The sequence below is a fragment of the Sus scrofa genome, chromosome 3 (genome assembly GCF_054392235.1).
Source record: "Sus scrofa isolate SSC_HxYL_T2T_F1_AM1 chromosome 3, Sscrofa_HxYL_maternal_Yorkshire_Landrace_v2.0, whole genome shotgun sequence".
Taxonomy (NCBI): Eukaryota; Metazoa; Chordata; class Mammalia; order Artiodactyla; family Suidae; genus Sus; species Sus scrofa.
In genome coordinates, this window is record NC_139385.1 from 110,564,852 (window position 1) to 110,582,112 (window position 17,261).

Sequence of the window (17,261 nt, forward strand, 5' to 3'; positions counted from 1 at the left end):
TGGTTGACTTTTCATTGCATGGGGTGGATCCCACATGAGCCTCAGCCTCCTGGGGACGCACAGGAGCCAGCGGGGCTGTGATGCATACAGCCTCCTGTTCAAGGCTGTGCCCACTCCCATCACCTCACTGTCACCGCCATGCTCCCCCTTGGCACCCAGCACCCCAGTCAAGACCACCTGAGCCTCAGGGAACTAACACCCTAAGATCGGCAACCAGGCCTTCAAAGAAGATCCAGACTCGGATCCACCATTTTGGGCTATGTTTTGCCTGCTTACAGGTTGTTTTAAATCTTGAAGTTCCTAAGTCAGCAGAGGCAGGGCAGGGAGTAGTGTAGGGAAGGGGTCAGAACCGGCCAGAGGAGATTAGGGATTTAATTAAACTGCTTGTTTGGTTAAGGGCTTTTAGGTGCAAAGCTGCTTTGCATGATAATGGCAGTTTATCTGAATTCCATTCTAGTGAAGGAAACTCTTTTACACTTAATTACTGTGACCCCGTAAACCTGGTTTCTTCGTGACGCTTCCCCCCCCCCGACCCCCCGCCCCGAAACCCCTGGAAGCTGCGCGGCTTCCCTCTCAGCTTTGGTCCTGCCCACCACTGCCAAGGACAGACGCCTGGTCCTCTGTCCTGTCCCGTTACCATGAGGCCTGTCCACGCAGCTGGCAATACCTAGGCAGGTGAGGGCCTTTGGGATGACTCGGCAAAGTCAGGGCTGGTTCAAGGGGTGGCCCTTGAAGGTCCCCATAGGGCTCCACAGTCAGCCAGGGCCCCAGAGAGTGGGGCTGGGGTTCGGCTGCTGAGACTGAGCCTGGGGTTCTGCTGCCAGGACCCCCAAACACTAAACAGGACCCACATTCACCTGGTAGGCTGCTGCTCCTGAACTGGCTGGCAGAGGTGTGGTGGCTAAGGGATTGGGGGGGCGATGAATAGTCTGGACCAGAGAGGGACTCTCTGGCTGCCTCCACCTTGAAGGTGGAGGGGCTGCATCTTAGCGTTTGGTAGTGGCGCTAACTGTGTTCACTGACCCATCAGACCAAGGGAGGGGGAGGCGGAAAGGGTGGCGGGGAGAGTCAGAGAGGCTCGGGCGAGCTAGGAAGACCCCCAGAGATGGGCCTCAGCATTGAGAGACCCCAGACAGGCAGGCGAGGGAAGGGTTAAAGGGTTTGGGAACTCCTGTTTCCCATCACTTGTCAGCCAGCTTCTCTCTCATCCTTATCAGCAGGGATAGGGCCGCTTGGGGAGAGGCTCAGAGAGCTTTCGTTTCCAAGCTCTTCCCAGACTCTGAGCTCTCAGCCTTGTCTTTACCTTCTAAGGGCTCAGGGCTCAGGCTGGGGGCAGGGCGGTGAGTGGGAGCTGGGAACCCAAACACAGTTAATGGAGTGGAGTAGGAGTTACTAAATACAGCCCTGGGGTGGTGGGGGCTGTAGAATCTCAAGAGTAAACCGTCGCTGTCAAACTGCCCCTCCCCCTCCCCCGAAAGCCGGAACCCTGCAGCTGTGTCTCTGCTCCTTCCTGAACTCATCATTGGCTAACACCCTTCAATGCTTTTCCCTTTGACAGTTACCGCTGAGTCAGAGATCTCCAAGGTGCATTTGCACAACCACTTTGGAAACTCAAGTAAAGGACCTTTCTTTTCTGTTGAAATTCATCTTGGTAGACTTGACCTATATTGGTCTTTGGAGAGGTATGTAGTGTTTATTTCTGCCATCCCACCTATTTACTGACTCTTCTAGTTTCGGCTGTTAGAAAATTTGATACACCTCCTTTCTATAGTTTCATTTGAGTTACTGCTTTAAAAGATGTTGCCTGGGAGGGGGCTGAGCCATCGGTCACACACATACAGATTGTCTTCTAGAGCTTGACATCAGACTGGGGTCAGTATCTTTTGGGTGTGTTTCCTAAGCCAACCAATAATCTCCCATATCGTGGTCCTCAAATTTAGAATTCGCCAAGGGATCCAGAAGGCTACCATGAGAGAAGATATGTGCCTTTCTGAAATCCAGTGTACTTGGCCCCCTGATATTTTGCAGGAGACAAGAGATATGTTATGAATGCAAATGTAAACATCATAACTACAGTTTTGTAAGGAGCAAGTGTTTTTTGCCCGGAAGAACTGGTGTATGTTTTGGACATGCTAGGGAGCTGGGTCTGTAAAAGAGAACTGACCACAAAGAGAAATGGGTCAAAAGAGAATTTGAGATAAATCAAAAGCAGGGACTGGAGCAGCAGTTTGTGAAAAAGGCAGACGTTTCACTGACATTGGAGGTCCTGTGACTGCAAGAGTAGATCTTGGGCTAGAAGCACTATTTCCCTCTAGAAAAACAGCCATAAGACCTGGATTCTTCCAAATCTAGAAACTCCAGGCAGGTTCTCAACACCCCATACTGAACCTCCCTGCCTCTGCTAATGCTATGCCTTCTGGAATTCCTTTCCTTGCTGTCACTTGGCAAATATCTCATCCTTCATTTCCATTGCAATTCTTACATCCTGTTAACAAGTCGGGTCTGCCTCCTCCTCGCTTCTGATTCTAGCCTTTCCCGATAGAACTGCTTCTCCCATTGTGACCTTTTTGTTCCCTGTAGAAATGTTCCTGGTTTTCATTTGCACCGAAAACATTTTATGGAGGAAAGACCACAGGCTTTGAAGTCCAGTAGGGTTAGATTTCTACTCTGACCTTGCATTGTATTTTAACCTAAAACGCCGTTTCCTCATCTGTAAGTTTGGGACAAGAATAAATACTCAACAGGACTGGCATGAGGAACCAATAGATAATGAGCAGAGAGCACTATTAACTGCTCTATTAGTTATCTCTTGCTGCATGACTAATTCCCCAAATTTAGTGGCTTAACCCAACACTAAATGCTATTTCAAATAGTTTCTGTGGGTCAGGAATTTGGGAATGGCTTGGCTTAGTGTTTCTGGCTTGAGGTTCACCATGAAGTTGCAGTAAGAATTGTTTGAAACTGGAGGCTCTGCTTCCAAGAAGGCTGAGTCACATGGTTGTTGGCAGAAGGTTTCAGTTCCAACCTGGTTACTGGTGGGAGGCTTCAGTCCTTCTCCAGGTGGACCTCCCCACAGGGCTTCTTGAGTGTCTTTACCACATGGCAGTTGGGCTTCTCTAGGGTGACTGATCCGAGAGAGAGCAAGGTGGAGGAGGTGACATCACTTAGGGCCTCGCTGAGAAGTCACCCACCATTTCTTCCCACAAATTCTGTTACAAATGTCAGTCTTACTCCCTATAGAAGGGGTTTTACAGAGCACTTGAATAGCAGGCAGCGAGGGTCTTTGGGGGCCGTGTTGGAAGCTGGCTTTCCCACGTACCTAGCCCAATGTTTATCAAAAGCATATCATATCTTAATTTTCTTTATCCATTAATCTGTCAGTGGACAGTTTGTTTCCACCTTATAAATAATATGCTTTTATATATATAATGGACTATTATTCAGCCTTAAATAAAATATATATTATATATATAATGGAATATTATTCAGCCTTAAAAAATGAAGACATCCTACCATTTGCAACAACATGGGTGAAATTGAGGGACATTAAGCAAAGTGAATTAAGTCAGACACAGACAAGTATTGCATGATCTCATACGTAGAATCTAAAAAGGAAAAAAAGTGGAACTCATAGTAGTAGAGAGTAGAATGGTAGTTATGGAGGTGAGGGGTGGGGGAAAAGTGGAGATATGGATCAAAACATACAGACTTTCAGTTATGAGTAAGTTCTGAAAACCTAATGCACCACACGGTGTTTGTAGTTAATAATAATGTGTTATATTCTTGAAATTTGCTAAGAGAGTAATTCTCAAGTCTTCTCACTACACATATACAAAATGTTTAACTATGGGAGGTGATAGGTTAGCTAGTTTCATTATGGTAATGATTTCACAATGTATACCTATATCGAAACATGATATTGTAGACTTTAAATATACATAATTTTATATTTGTCAAAAATAAAAGTATATTTTAGAAAAGCATATTCAGAGTTTCCATTGTGGCTCAGTGGCAATGAACCTGACAAGTATCCATGAGGACGTGGGTTTGATCCCTGGCCTTGCTCAATGGGTTAAAGATCCAGTGTTGCCATGATACTGTGGCATAGGTTGCAGATGTGGCTCAGATCCTGAGTTGCTGTGGCTGTGGTGTGAGCTGGCAGTTACAGCTCCAATTTTACCACTAGCCTGGGAACTTCCATATGCCACAGGTGCGGCCCTAAAAAATAAAAAAACAAAATAAAAAAGCCTATTATATAAAAGCATATTTTAAAAAAGCGTTCAAGGAGTTCCTGTCATGGCGCAATGGTTAACGAATCCGACTAGGAACCATGAGGTTGCGGGTTCGATCCCTGGCCTCACTCAGTGGGTTAGGGATCCGGCATTGCGGTGAGCTGTGGTGTAGGTCACAGATGTGGCTTGGATCTGGCATTGCTGTGGCTCTGGCATAGGCTGGCAGCTACAGCTCCGATTCGACCCCTAGCCTGGGAACCTCCATATGCCTCGGGAAGTGGCCCTAGAAAGAGCAAAAAGACAAAAAAAAGAAAAAAAGCGTTCAATAAATAGTAGTTGCCATTATTGTTAATTCAAACATCTGTATTCTCTACTAGACAATAAACTCCTTGAGGGTAGTGAACCACGTTTTTTGTTGTTGTTGTTTTTGTTGTTGTTTCGTCTTTTTAGGGCCGTACCCATGGCACGTGGAGGCTCCCAGGCCAGGGGCCTCTGCCATAGCAACGCGGGATCCAAGCCTCGTCTGCAACCTATACCGCAGCTCATGACAATGCCGGATCCTTAACCCACTGAGTGAGGCCAGGGATCGAACCCGCAACCTCATGGTTCCTAGTTGGATTCGTTAACCACTGAGCCACGATGAGAACTCCCATGCCCACGTTTTGACTGTTTGTATCCCAAACACCTAGAATAGTGTCAGGTATATTGGTAGGTTCATACTAGATGTCAGTGGAGAAGATCTGAGTGAAGGCTTGGAGAGAGTTAGTCCAGTGGGGGGCTCAGAGTGAATAAGAGAGAGTTCACACCCAGATGTCTTGTAGGATTCTACAACCATGCGCCCGGCATTGAACCTGTAGACCTGCTCATAGAGGTGATAGTTCTCACGTTTTGATGCCTGAGTCCCAAAGATGTTTGATACCTTGACAGCAAACAGGCAGGCAGAGTTCTCAGGATTCTCTTTGGGAAAGAAGCCCTGAACAGGAATTTGGTGAGGAGCAGTGGTCCCCACCCCATGATTTAATAAGTGAACCCACTGCTGTTTGAATTCCCCGGGTGGAGGCAGACAGAGGAACCTCTAGATGTTTTCATTATACTCAAATTCCTATCTTGATGACTCTTGTGTCCTTCAACCAGGCAGAACAATCTCCCTTTCTGGGAGATTCTGATGCACCTTTCTTAGAGTTAATTAAGAGGTGCACAGAGAGTTTCATGTCAGAGACCTGCCTGGCTCCTCCTGCCCCCAGTGGCCGAGGATCTGAGTCTGGGAGGTAATTGATACTCTGGGCAATATTGAGTTTCCAGACATGTAGCTCAAATTGTAAGCCTTGCTCCCACCCCCTGGCCTTGAAAGTTCACTGATTGTCCTTTTCCCACAGACAGAGCCCTCTGTCTCTGCTGGTGCTGTGTTTGTTTGCCCCATTTTCCAATAAGAAGCCACTCCTGTGAGGCTGCACCTCCAGGAGCCTTGGACACAAAGACCTGCAGAGAGGCAGGTGTCTTTGCAGAGATTTCCCATGTAGATCACATTCCCACTTGCCCGAGGTCCCATTTCTCCCCGGTTCCTTGAAATCTCAAACGAGTGGCTTTAATTGGCTCTTCCTCCCTTCTTTGAGCTAGGGTGAGAGCAGCAAGCAGAGGGGAACTCTTTTTCTACTGAGGTGGAAAGACCTTGGTTGCACTTATCAATATGTTGCTTGCCCCTGGATAGTAAAAATATCGAGACATGAAAATTACAGATGGGACACATCATGGGAGACAGACAACATTGGCCTTGCATCTAAAGCAAACCAGTTTACTCGATGGGCCTCTGAAAGGAAATTAAAAATGCTCACTGATGGAAATGAACAACGACAACAAAAATACCATAATTGAGTCTGAAATGATATATCAGGGACCATTGTAATCCCAGGCAGTGACACTCTGTAACAACTCCCATCTTGAATGAACTTCTTTTTATGGTATCGATTACATTTTCCACTAGGATTTAACCAGAAAGAACATTTTCGGAAGAGACGATGGTCCTTGTTGACAATTGCCAATATCAACATGACAGTTGCTAATGTCTCATTAGCATTGAGAAATATGGCCAATGGGAAAGTCAGGGACTTGTGTGTATGAGGAATTCTTTGGGTGTAGGACCAAGGCAATGTGACTCTATTGGCTTTCAATTCCCCCCGTCTGCATAGCTGTGGAAAGAATGTGTCATTTCTGGTAGAAAACCCAGCCAAAGTATTTCCTTGGAGATAAAAGCAGAGACAAAAAGTTTTAAGAAATGTTTTTGGGGAGTCAAAAGAATGTTAATGAGACAGTTGATTAAATTATAGGAGAAACTGAAAATATGTATGAGCAGTGAAAATACTGAAGAAGATACTGAAAGAAAGTATCAAGCTTTCAGAGGGGAACCAAGGGGGACAGCATGGAAACCAAATTGAGGAAGCAGGGTTTTAACCAGGGATTCCTTGCAAAATAACAAGTTATTGATTTTTTTAAAAAACCAATTGTGGTTCTAGGGAGGGCTATACTAGGTTGGATAAGCTGTGAGGTTTATGGATGGTATTTCTTTCCTCTGTGGTTAGAAACTTTTTTTGTGGATCATTTCATTCAGGCGACAGTCATTTATTGAGCAGATACTATATACCATTGCTTAGCATATAGGTAAGCAAAAAATATATTTTAAAAATCCTTAGAACTACTCTCTGAGTAGGTATAATTATTAACCCCACTTTCTAGGCGAGGAAAGTGAGGTCCACATGGATTAAGCACTTGCTGAATACCTTGGTTAGGAGGCAGTAGGACCTGGATTTGAACCTAGGAAGTCCTGTAAACCACTGCAAAATACTACTTCTTAATAAACAGCTGAGTAACCACAACACAAGAGAGAAAGTGGAAAGCATTCCATGGCTGATGAAATCAACTGTGGTCAAAGTCCTAACCTCTGGGGAGGGAAGGGAAGGAGGGGTGGGGGGTGGGGAGAGGCTCCTGGAGGGGTAGCATCCGAGTTGGGTCTTAAATGTGGGTGAGATTTTCTTTTTCTTCTTCTTTTTTTTTTTTTTTTTTTTTGTCTTTTTAGGGTCACACCCGTGGCACATGGAGGTTCTCAGGCTAGGGTTCTAATCAGAGCTGTTGCCGCCGGCCTAGGCCAGAGCCACAGCAACGCCAGATCCAAGTTGGGTCATCTGCAGCATGCAGCTGAGGAGTTGGCTCCAATTCTTTCTGCGCCATTTGTAGCCCATCCTCTCCTTCGGCACTCCCTGGCTTCCGGCGCTGGACCTCGGCACCGAGCCACATCTGCGACCTGCACCACAGCTCATGGCAATGCCAGATCCTTAACCCACAGAGTGAGGCCAGGGATCAAACTTGTAACCTTATGGTTCCTAGTTGGATTCATTAACCACTGAGCCACAACGGGAACTCCTGTGAAATTTTCTAAGTGAGCACAGGTGGAAGCCTCTTCAAGATGGAAGGGTCCACATGAACTGACACCCAGAATTGAAAAAGTGAAAGGTGTGTTTGGGAGTTTACAATTCCAGTGTTGTTGGGACAGCTGTTCTCCATAGTGGCAATAGATGAGCTGGAGTGAGTGAGAAGCAGTCAGGAGCATAGGCTTCTTACACTGTCATGTCCACATGGGTGACCTGGGGGGCTTGTTAAATGCAGCTTCTGTTCCAGGAGTCTGTGGTACCGGCCCCCGGGATGCCCAGATGGCTGGCTTTGGGTCATACTGGGCCTCTGGGCTCTTGAGGGCCTTGCTTTCCTGGCTTGGGGGTGTGGACTTTATGTGGTAAGCCCAGGGCTACACAGATGGATTCTAAGCAGGAAAATCAGGCTTTAGAAAGATGTTTGGTGGCAGCTTAGTTTGGAGGGCGTTTGGGCTTTGGTTTCTTTAGCTCCTAACTGGCAACCTGCAAACCTCAGAACCCTGATTCAGTTGGGGTTCAGGCAGGAAGACAGAAACTACCCTAGCTAGTTTAACAGGATTAATCTCACCCTTGGTTTCCAATTGTCACTCACCAGAGCTGCTTAGGAACTCTTCCTCCCCCTCCTCCAGGACTGGTCCGAAGCAAAATCTGTCCTATTCTCTAGGGGTCCAAAAGGAGATGAAATGTTGGCTTCACCTTGGGCCATGCTTGTGGGCCTGTCCGGATAAAGGCTGGACCCTGTCACCGAGCACATTCCAGATCACTTACCCATAACCAGCAGATCTGTTCAGGGAAAGAATAATGCTGCTAATATCAGCCTGAAAAAAACATCATCAGGAAATTAAATCTGTGGCTTAAAAAAAAAAAAAGAAAAAATTCCACATCACTTTCTGGCTCTGCTCAGCTCCCAACAGGGATCTCTCCCTCTGCCCAGGGGGTGGGGGTGGGGGGACTCCTTCCGGCCTCCTCCCCTCTCTGGTCCTCCCACCCTTTGACCCCTCCCTGGGCCTCCCCTCCTTCCTCCCTTCCTTTCTTTCTCATCCTATGGGACCTCCAGCTTTCCTTCTTTCTTCTGACTGAGCTCCTCTTTCGTGGCTTCAGGCTTCCCTTCCTGCCTCCAGGTCTGCAGCTTTTGCTCAGCTCCGTGGAAGCTTCTATCTCTTTTTCACGTCCCATCAGGGAATCCTGCATGCTGAATAGGTTCTTTAAACCAGGTCCTGAAGGGGACTTGGCTGGGGCACTGGGGGAGAGGGGAGGGGTGCCGGGGACCTGCTGGGGCCATACAGAAGCCCATTGATAGGCAGCCCCTTAACACAGACAACCCAGCCCAGCCTTCATGGCTCCAGGCGGAGAGACGTGTCCCTTGAGGTGGTGGCCAACATCTCGGCCATCGTGAATGACCCCAGTGTCTCTGGCTGGTGGGGGACCTTCATGCTGTACCCTCCAAATCCTTCAGGCCTATCAGCCCCACCATCGGTGTGAATATATCCGTCTTGAAAATAATTTGTCAGTACAGCTCCATCAGCAGTGCTGATTTCATTAATTGAAAGAATTAGCTCTTTGTGGCCAATGGAAGAATATGGAGCCAAAACACACGAACACTTTTCCCCGGTGACCCAGAGACCCTTGGACGAACTCCTGGGTGCCACGAAAATGGATCGTTTTGCAGAAAGAATATCATTAGATGTTTACTTAACATCGCTCTCCATCCCCACCCCCCACAAAGGACCTTCGAATCCTTCTCACATCTGGCTGCTTTTCTTCCTTCACTTTTTGTGCAGAGCCAGGGCAGGGAGGAAACTTCATCAGTTCGAAAATATCCAGCAGCAAAGTGTAAATTAAATACGCAGAGAGGCCAGGGGGGCGTCTTACATCCTGGGGGTGGAAGAGTAAGAAGGCTGGGTCCCTACCCCCAGTCGGTATGCAGGGAACTGTTTCTGGAGCCTGTATCTGCCACTAGGTGCCGGGTGACCTTAGGCAAGGCCTTTAAGTCTCCTGGGCCTCGGTTTCCTTACTGGTAAAATGAAGGAATAACTATCCTCAGGGCTGAAGGAGGATTAAAGGGGGGTAGGGTAGGTACAATATGTGGCACATAGTAGGTACTTGATGGATGGTAGCTACGATTATTGTTGCTGGGATCAAATCAGAACAGAATTTCAACCGATCCTAGACCTCAGAGACCTGCCATTGCGAGGCCCATTCAGGGAGACAGATGGGCAGAAGTACATCCCGTGTGGGGGAGGAGGGGGGCGCATGGACCAAAAAAGCACGATTAAAGGGATCGGATGGACTGACAGGCCAGCGGGATGATGGACAGATGGGACATCTCACGGGGAAGGTAGATTTATGACAACCCAAAGGAGATACGGAGAAACGGTTGTCCTGTGGGAGGAACAGATGGATGAGGGGCCAACAGGGGAGACAGAGAGATGACAGGCCAAAGTGGAAGACAGATGGATGGCAGTTTCCTAGTGGGGTGGGGATGAGGGGGGCAGCCCTATGACTGGGGAGAACAGATGGACAACATGCTGCTGATGGGGCCTGGGCTTCCTGTTTAGTCTCTATTCCTCAGGCCTGGACGTCCCTGAATTCAGAAGAACCCCAGGGGCTCTGTGGGCATTTGAGTGTGGGGGGGCGGTGTCATAGGACCCGAGAAGACGCGAAGCACCAAGGTCAGCTCGGCCTCTGTTCCTCCCCCGCTCCAGCCCCTCCCTGGGTGGCCCCACAGTTAAAGGCTCAGCCCTGATGGGAAAGGAGCAGGGGAGGAGGCGGGAGAAAAACAGCGTTTTGAAAGAAAAGGGAAATAAAACTGGCTACAAGTTTTATTTATTTAAAATAAAGGTTCAGTTATGCTTGACTGTAAACATGCCGGCCCATCCCTCCCTCCCTTGCTCTTCTCCTGGCAGAGGGCTTGGACCACACAGCAAGCTGGGGGCAGGAGGCAGAGAGGAGGCCAGAGCAGGCCACAGGGAGGGGCGGGAGGAGGGTGCCCCAGGTGTAGGGGGGAGAGGAACCTAGGCGATCCTCGACCACATGAACACAGCTGGGCTCGGCTGGCCGAAGACCTGCTGGCCCAGCCTTCAGCACACACAACCTTAACAGTCCAAATGGCTTCAGCTCCACTCAGCAGACCCTTGTGCAGGCGCAGAGACATAGGGACCCTCAGGGGGTGTGCAGGCTTTTCTCCCTCCTGCCTGTTTCTCTTTGTCAGAGGTGGACAGCGGGGGTCCCGGAGGAGGTGGCAGAACTCCATCTGTGAGTCACATTTTCTCCATGAGCTGAAAATCCTTACCTGCCTTTTATCCTCTTTCTTTCCGGTTCCACCTGACTTCCTTTTTCAAGGATGTTTTTCAAGGATGGAGCTGGTTTGGGTGGCCTGTTTTTTTCAAGGACGGAGCTGGTTAGGGATCTATGAGCTCCCTGGAGAAGGGAGGTGTGGTGGATGGAGAAGAATCTGCAGTAGAGCTAGGTCTGGGGACCCGGCCTTGGAGATTCTGGATGCAGAGGTTGCAGGGCTGCTGTGGGTGGGCCCCCGCTACCCAGCCAGGGAAGGGCTGCGGTATGCAGGGTCAGGAGGGGACAGGCAGGAAATGTTTGTGATAAGAGGCTTCCCCTCTGGCCAGTTCCCCTCATTTCCAGACAGGCTGCAGATACGGTCAGGGAGCTTCAGCATGTGGCCCCTGTGAGGGCCAGCCTTCGGGACTGTGGAAGGAAGGGCAGCATTTGCGGGGCTCCGGGGGCCCAAGGAAAGGCAGCACCTGGGGAGAAAAATGACCCTGGGAACCCAGCCAGGGCTGCCTTCCTCTGGGATCAGAAAACTCAATCAGACTTCAAGAAGGCCAAATCAATCCCTTCAGAAAAAGAGAAGAAAGCAAGCGGTCTCTGCTCCCTCCCCAGCCCTCCCCAGCCCTGGGGGCTTCGTTAATCCAAGTTGCTGCGGGTAGAGCAGGTCTGATTCTGGCCTGGCCCCAGGGCCTTTCAAGCTCCAGGTGGATCCCACTTGGGGCCATGTGTAGGGTTAACCAGTGAAAATGGGGAAGGGAAGAGCGCCCAGGTCCCGGGTGGAAGCTCTGAGAGGGAATCCAACCCAAGGGCGGCTCCTGCCGGGAATGGAGGCTCAGGGACGTGGCTGGGCAGCCGCTGGCAAAGCTTGGTGCTCCTTGGGCTCCCCCAGTGTCTGTTTGCTCGAGGCCCAACAACTTTGCCACCTGCGGTGGACTTGGACAGCTCACAAAGGAGCGGAAAGTGATGCAAAGGAGCCTGTCGGGTGCTCCCCTATTGTACCAGTGCCCCTTCTGAAGGATTAGCAGCTTCTATCTGTCCCTGGGGGCTGCACTATAACTGCCTGTGTAATGCTAATTTGTGGTTGGCAGGAGATTGATTGGGAAGGAGCTGAATAATGGCAAGAGGAGGCTGAGCGCTCTCCTACTCCAGGGCTTCTGTGTGTGTGTGTCTGTGTCTGTGTCTTCCAGGAGGAATGTAGCAACAAGGGCACAGAAAGGATGGTAGAAAGAGAGGATGAGGATTGTCACCATTGGTCAGAGTGGAGTCTCCGAGACATAAATTCAGGGAGATTTTTTTCAATGGGAATAAGTGACATCCCATCCCTTTAGGCATATTCCATTCATTGGAAGCAAGTCCAGCCCATGCTTAAAGAGAAGGGATTACACTGGAGACCAGAATCAGTGAGAGCCATTTTAGAAGCTGTGTGGGGCCCTTAGAAAGATCCCAGCCATGTTCTTGGTTCCTAGTAAGTACCCAGGAAAAGATACTGTTGCTTGGTCTAGTGACAGAGTCTGGGATGTGGGCTGGTTTCTCCCCAGTAGCTCTGGGATCTGCTCTCCCATCTTCATCCCGGTTGGAATTGCTGGGTTCTTGGCAGCTTTTTCGGTGTAGCACTGCAGAGATCTGTGACTGCCCTCTGGGTGTGGGCTGGCAGGCAGAGGACGGATGCTAACTCATACTCACACTGCCTTCCTAACCGTCTCTTGGTGAACATGTGTGGTCTTGAGTTGTGGTCAGTATAGAGATATTTTAATTTCCTGCTCACCTGCTCAGTAGAGGATCTGATTTCTTCTTGCATTTATTTTTTTTCTCCACGGCCTGTGGACAGGTATTTCTGTCTGACCATCTGGTAGCCATTCACCTTTATGGTGGCTTGAGAAAGGAATTAATTGTGCTTAGTTCTTTAGCCGTATCTGCCTCCTTTGACAGCAAGTTACCTTTATCACCTCTTAAAATTCTTACTACATTGGGTCCTTCTGGTGCCCAGGGAGCTCTTTTGCTCTCTTAACTTTGTGCAACTGCCTCTCCTTCAGGTTAGCTTCTCATGTCTTTCTTTTTTGTGCCAAGGTTTAAAGCATCCTAGGTAAACTCCTGCATCTGTTCCTCTCCTCACCCACCACCCACTGAGAGTGATGGATTCAGCTTCACTAGGCCAGACCTAAAGCAATCAGAAAACAATCAACTGAAAGAAAAAATATGAACCCTCTCTCCATCTTGTGTCTTGACTGATTCCTGAGGCTCTTGGTCTAATTCTGGTGGGTGATTTGGTGAGGACAGTGTACGGGAAGATAGAGGAAATTCCTGGGCAAGAGTGAGGTGGGAGGAGCCTCTTCATCCCACTTTGGTTTTGTATCTCCAGTGTCTCAAGGGCCAACTGTCTCTCTTGGAACTCCTCGAAGGTGGAGAAATCATGGATTGGTATCCCACTGGACAGGACATCAAGGGCCCCTGTTCAGGAGTCTTGGAGCAGCCCACCATGCTGTTGTTATTTTTTTGTTGGAAGGTGCATTAGAAAGGCAGGGGACTGTCTGACCATAGGGTACAAACACTTATGCTAAGTGTCATAATATGCTTTTCCTGAAAATGTTCCTGTGTGGAGTAGATGATGAATATCCTATATAGGATGAAGCCAATGACTGTCTTCTGGGATCTTTTTTTTTTTTTGTCTTTTTGCCATTTCTTGGGCCGCTCCAGCGGCATATGGAGGTTCCCAGGCTAGGGGTCGAATTGGAGCTGTAGCCACCGGCCTATACCAGAGCCACAGCAATGCAAGATCCGAGCCGCATCTGCAACCTACACCACAGCTCACGGCAATGCCGGATCGTTAACCCACTGAGCAAGGGCAGGGATCGAACCCTGAACCTCATGGTTCCTAGTCGGATTCGTTAACCACTGCACCACGACGGGAACTCCTCTTCTGGGATCTTAAAACTCCTCCCAACATCATTGACAAACTCGTTTCTAATTGGTTAATGGACACGGTCACCATTTCTAGGACCTGTTGCTCTCATGGTCAAGAGTGATCACTCTGGGAGTTCCCTTGTGGCTCAGCAGGTTAAGGATCCAGCACTGCTACTGTAGTGTCACTGCTGTGGTACAGGTTTGATCCTTGGCTCAGGAAATTCCACATGCCATGGGTATGGCCAAAAAAAAAAAAAAAAAAAAAGCGTGCACTCTGTTCAGATGGTCTTGATTTGAATCCCAGTTCCTTCACTTACTAAATGTGACCTTGCTAGCCTCTTGAGGTTTTAGTTTTCTCATCTGTAAAATGGGCACATGATGGTTTCTATTCCCATAGGATTGTTATGAGGATTACAGAAAGTAACACATGTACTGAGTGCCTGGCATATAGTAAGCCCTCCAAAGCTATTAATGGTTTTATTATCTTGCCCTCAGAACCTCCCAGCCATTGGAGACCCCATTTTTGGAACTTAATGTCTCTGTTAGACATTTTACTTGATGGGGACTCTTTCTTTCCCTTGAAGGTTGGGCCTCTGATGAACCTGCCATCAGTTTCTTTCTTGGACATTCTGTCTCTGGGACCTTGACTCCCCTGCCTGCTACCCCTACCCCTGCTCCTTCTAGTGCATGAATCAGCCTTCGAATCCTGTCAGCTTATCACTATGGAGTGTCCTCTTGAGGCTGAGGGACCGTCCGGCTGGGAGAGCTCATTCCTTATCATTGATGACCTCGTCGTGAACCTTGCTGAGGCACTGAGGAGAAATGTAAAAAGTTCAGACAAGCTGATAGTTGTCATCGACCCCCCCAAAGTTAATGGAATTTAACGCACTTCCTAAAACACAGACTTGAGTCAAAACCTTTTTTGTCCATAGAGATAGAGTGAGCCTTTCACTTGGCTGGGGAGCTGTGCTGAAGGAACTGCCCAGGAGGCCAGATGGGATGTCTGTGGTGGGTCAGAGCTGTCGGTGAGACGAGGGGAGAGGCTGGGGCCAGAGAAGCGTCAGTGTGGCCTGAGGCTCCATGCTGATCCCAGGCTGTGTCCACAGCCGCTCCAGGCCAGAAGCCCAGAAGCTCCTCCGTTTCTTCAGGACCCCCTGGCAAAGCAGTGCCCCCCCCACCCCCTCCCGGCAGCTACTCTTTCTCCTTTGGAAACCGGCACACTGGTTTCCATAGCAATAGGACTCCCCAGCGCTGTCCTCTCTGAGCCCCATCTCAGAAGCTTTTTGGCCTGGATCACGAGGCCCCGGGGTGAGGAGTCTTTTCAGAGAGGATGACTCATATGCATACTTGGTCCAAAGGGAATTGGGTGTTCTAAGCCTGCAGCGCTCCTGTGATGTAAACAGCAAAGCTGAAAGCTAGGATGTCAGGGTGTGAGGGAGGTTGGCTTTGCTCGGAAAACAGGAATGCTGAGTCAGTCGATGGAGGCAGATTTTGATGAGTGCTGTAAATGAATGGTTTGGCATGGAACATGAAGTGGCTTTGTACCAGATCACTGCGGGGATAAAGGGCTGGCTCCAGCAGAGACCTCGACCTGTTTGGGTGAAGTCGTGGTGTCTGTGGGCTCCTTCGCAGAGACCTGGACAGCTTGTGGACTGTTATAAAATCCTCCCGAGGATGAAGAAACTCAAAAGCTATCTCCTAAGTGTGTGTCAGGGGGTGTCATCCACCAGGGGTGGATCAAGCCTGTTTCTCAGATCTGACAAGAGAAGTGAGGGGCTGGGGGTCTTCCAATGGGGAAGATATTTTTCCTTTCTTTCTTTCTTTTTCTTTTTCAGGCCACACCTGCAGCATACAGAAATTCCCGGGCTAAGGGTCAAATCTGAGCTACAGCTGCCGGCCTGCACCACAGCCACAGCAACACCAGATCTGAGCCGAATCTGAGACCTACACCACAGCTCATGGCAACGCTGAATCTTAACCTACTGAATGCAGCCAGGGAGTGAACCTACATCCTCATAGATACTGATTGGGTTTATTACCACTGAACCACAACAGGAACTCCCCCAATTTTTCCTTTCTGATTGCTCCAGAGGAGGACAAAATTGACGGGCTGATGAACCATAGTGGCTCTTTGTGTGGAGGCTGGTGTGGAGGGAAGAGAATAATGCTGGCCAGCTCTGCAAGCTGATTAGTGCCCAGAGGAGTGAAATTTACTCTGGGAAGCCGATCACTGATAGGGCTCTAATTTTCACCTAGGTTGTCTCCCTGTTTCTTTGCTTTTAGCAAAGGGAGAGGGATGAACAGAGAAGGATGAACAGATCCATGGTTTTCATACTGGAAGACCCTGTTCATCTCTTTGTGATTTGAGTCAGCGGATAAGGTGCCTCCTTTCCATGATTATCTGTGCCTGGAGGTGTACACAGGAAAGGATCACTGGGGTAGACTTGAAACTACCCAGGAGCGGGGAGTGTACTCCTGGGCCCAGGGAAAGAACTTCCTCCTGACAGCTGGAGACAGCCTTCTGTGTGGGTGGGTGGGGAAATAATCCCTTTTATCCTGGCCTTGGTTTGCTTAATTACCTCTTTAGCAGTGCCATTCAGGGTTGCAACAGGTGTCAGGCTTTGTAAGGCAGACTACGATAAGAGCTGGCCAACATCCTTGGCCATTCCCGACCTATACGGTTGGACCTTCTGTGCCGTGAGGTCTCGCTCCTAATCACAATCTCTTGTCCTGGGAGTAAGAGCTACAGTATTGTGTTCATTTCTGAAAAAAGTCCGGGAATCAGCCTGGAAGGGCAGTTTTTCCTTCTGAATCAACAAAACAAAACAAAACAACAAAAACAAAAAAGACAATGGAAGAATTGGGGTGGAAGGAGGAGCACAGGGGTTGGAGACCAAGGGGGTTTGTCATGGCATTAGAAAAAGTCGTCCAGTACATTTGTAAGTCACAGGAAGCCAACAGAGAAGAAACAGCTGGATTCTTTTCATCACTTTAGCCCGTGTATTATCTTGAGATAATATGTACAACACTCTACTTGGAGAGAGTGTAGAAACCCAGGGAAGTACATGATAGTGGGTGTTGGGACCCTGGGATTTCAGTCTGCCCCGACCAGTTGTGGAACCCTGGGGTGGTGGCTGGGGCTCCCTGGATGGCTCCAGTTTTCTCTTCTCTTTGTGGGGGTGGGGGTGGGGAGATTGGAGGACAGAGATTAGGTGGTCTTTAGTCTATGACTCACTGGCTCACAACATGACCATGTCTCTCTCTCCCTCTCTCTCTGTCTCTGTCTCTGTCTCTCTCTCACACACACACACACACACACACAGAGCTAAGGACGCTGATTGCTCTCAGCAGCATTGCACGCTCCCCTCCCCTGCCTCCCCAGCGGGTTATCATGCTGACTCGACGAACACAACCCCCATCTGGA

At 49.0% G+C, this 17,261-nt stretch overlaps 2 long non-coding RNA genes across 6 annotated transcripts in view; one reads left to right on the plus strand and one right to left on the minus strand.

Moving 5' to 3' along the window:
• The window catches only part of LOC146404854 (uncharacterized), a 1,116,837-nt gene that overhangs the window by 373,942 nt on the left and 725,634 nt on the right, over positions 1–17,261 (minus strand). The gene's annotated exons all lie outside the window — the stretch shown is intronic.
• Positions 1–17,261, plus strand: part of LOC102165712 (uncharacterized) — an 846,917-nt gene that overhangs the window by 81,538 nt on the left and 748,118 nt on the right. The window contains exon 6 of one of the 3 annotated variants that reach the window (XR_014842137.1): positions 1,559–3,621. The exons of the other annotated variants lie outside the window; for them this stretch is intronic. This is a non-coding gene — a long non-coding RNA (uncharacterized LOC102165712). Of the gene's footprint in view, positions 1–1,558; positions 3,622–17,261 lie in introns of those variants that run through there. 3 annotated transcript variants of the gene reach the window in all.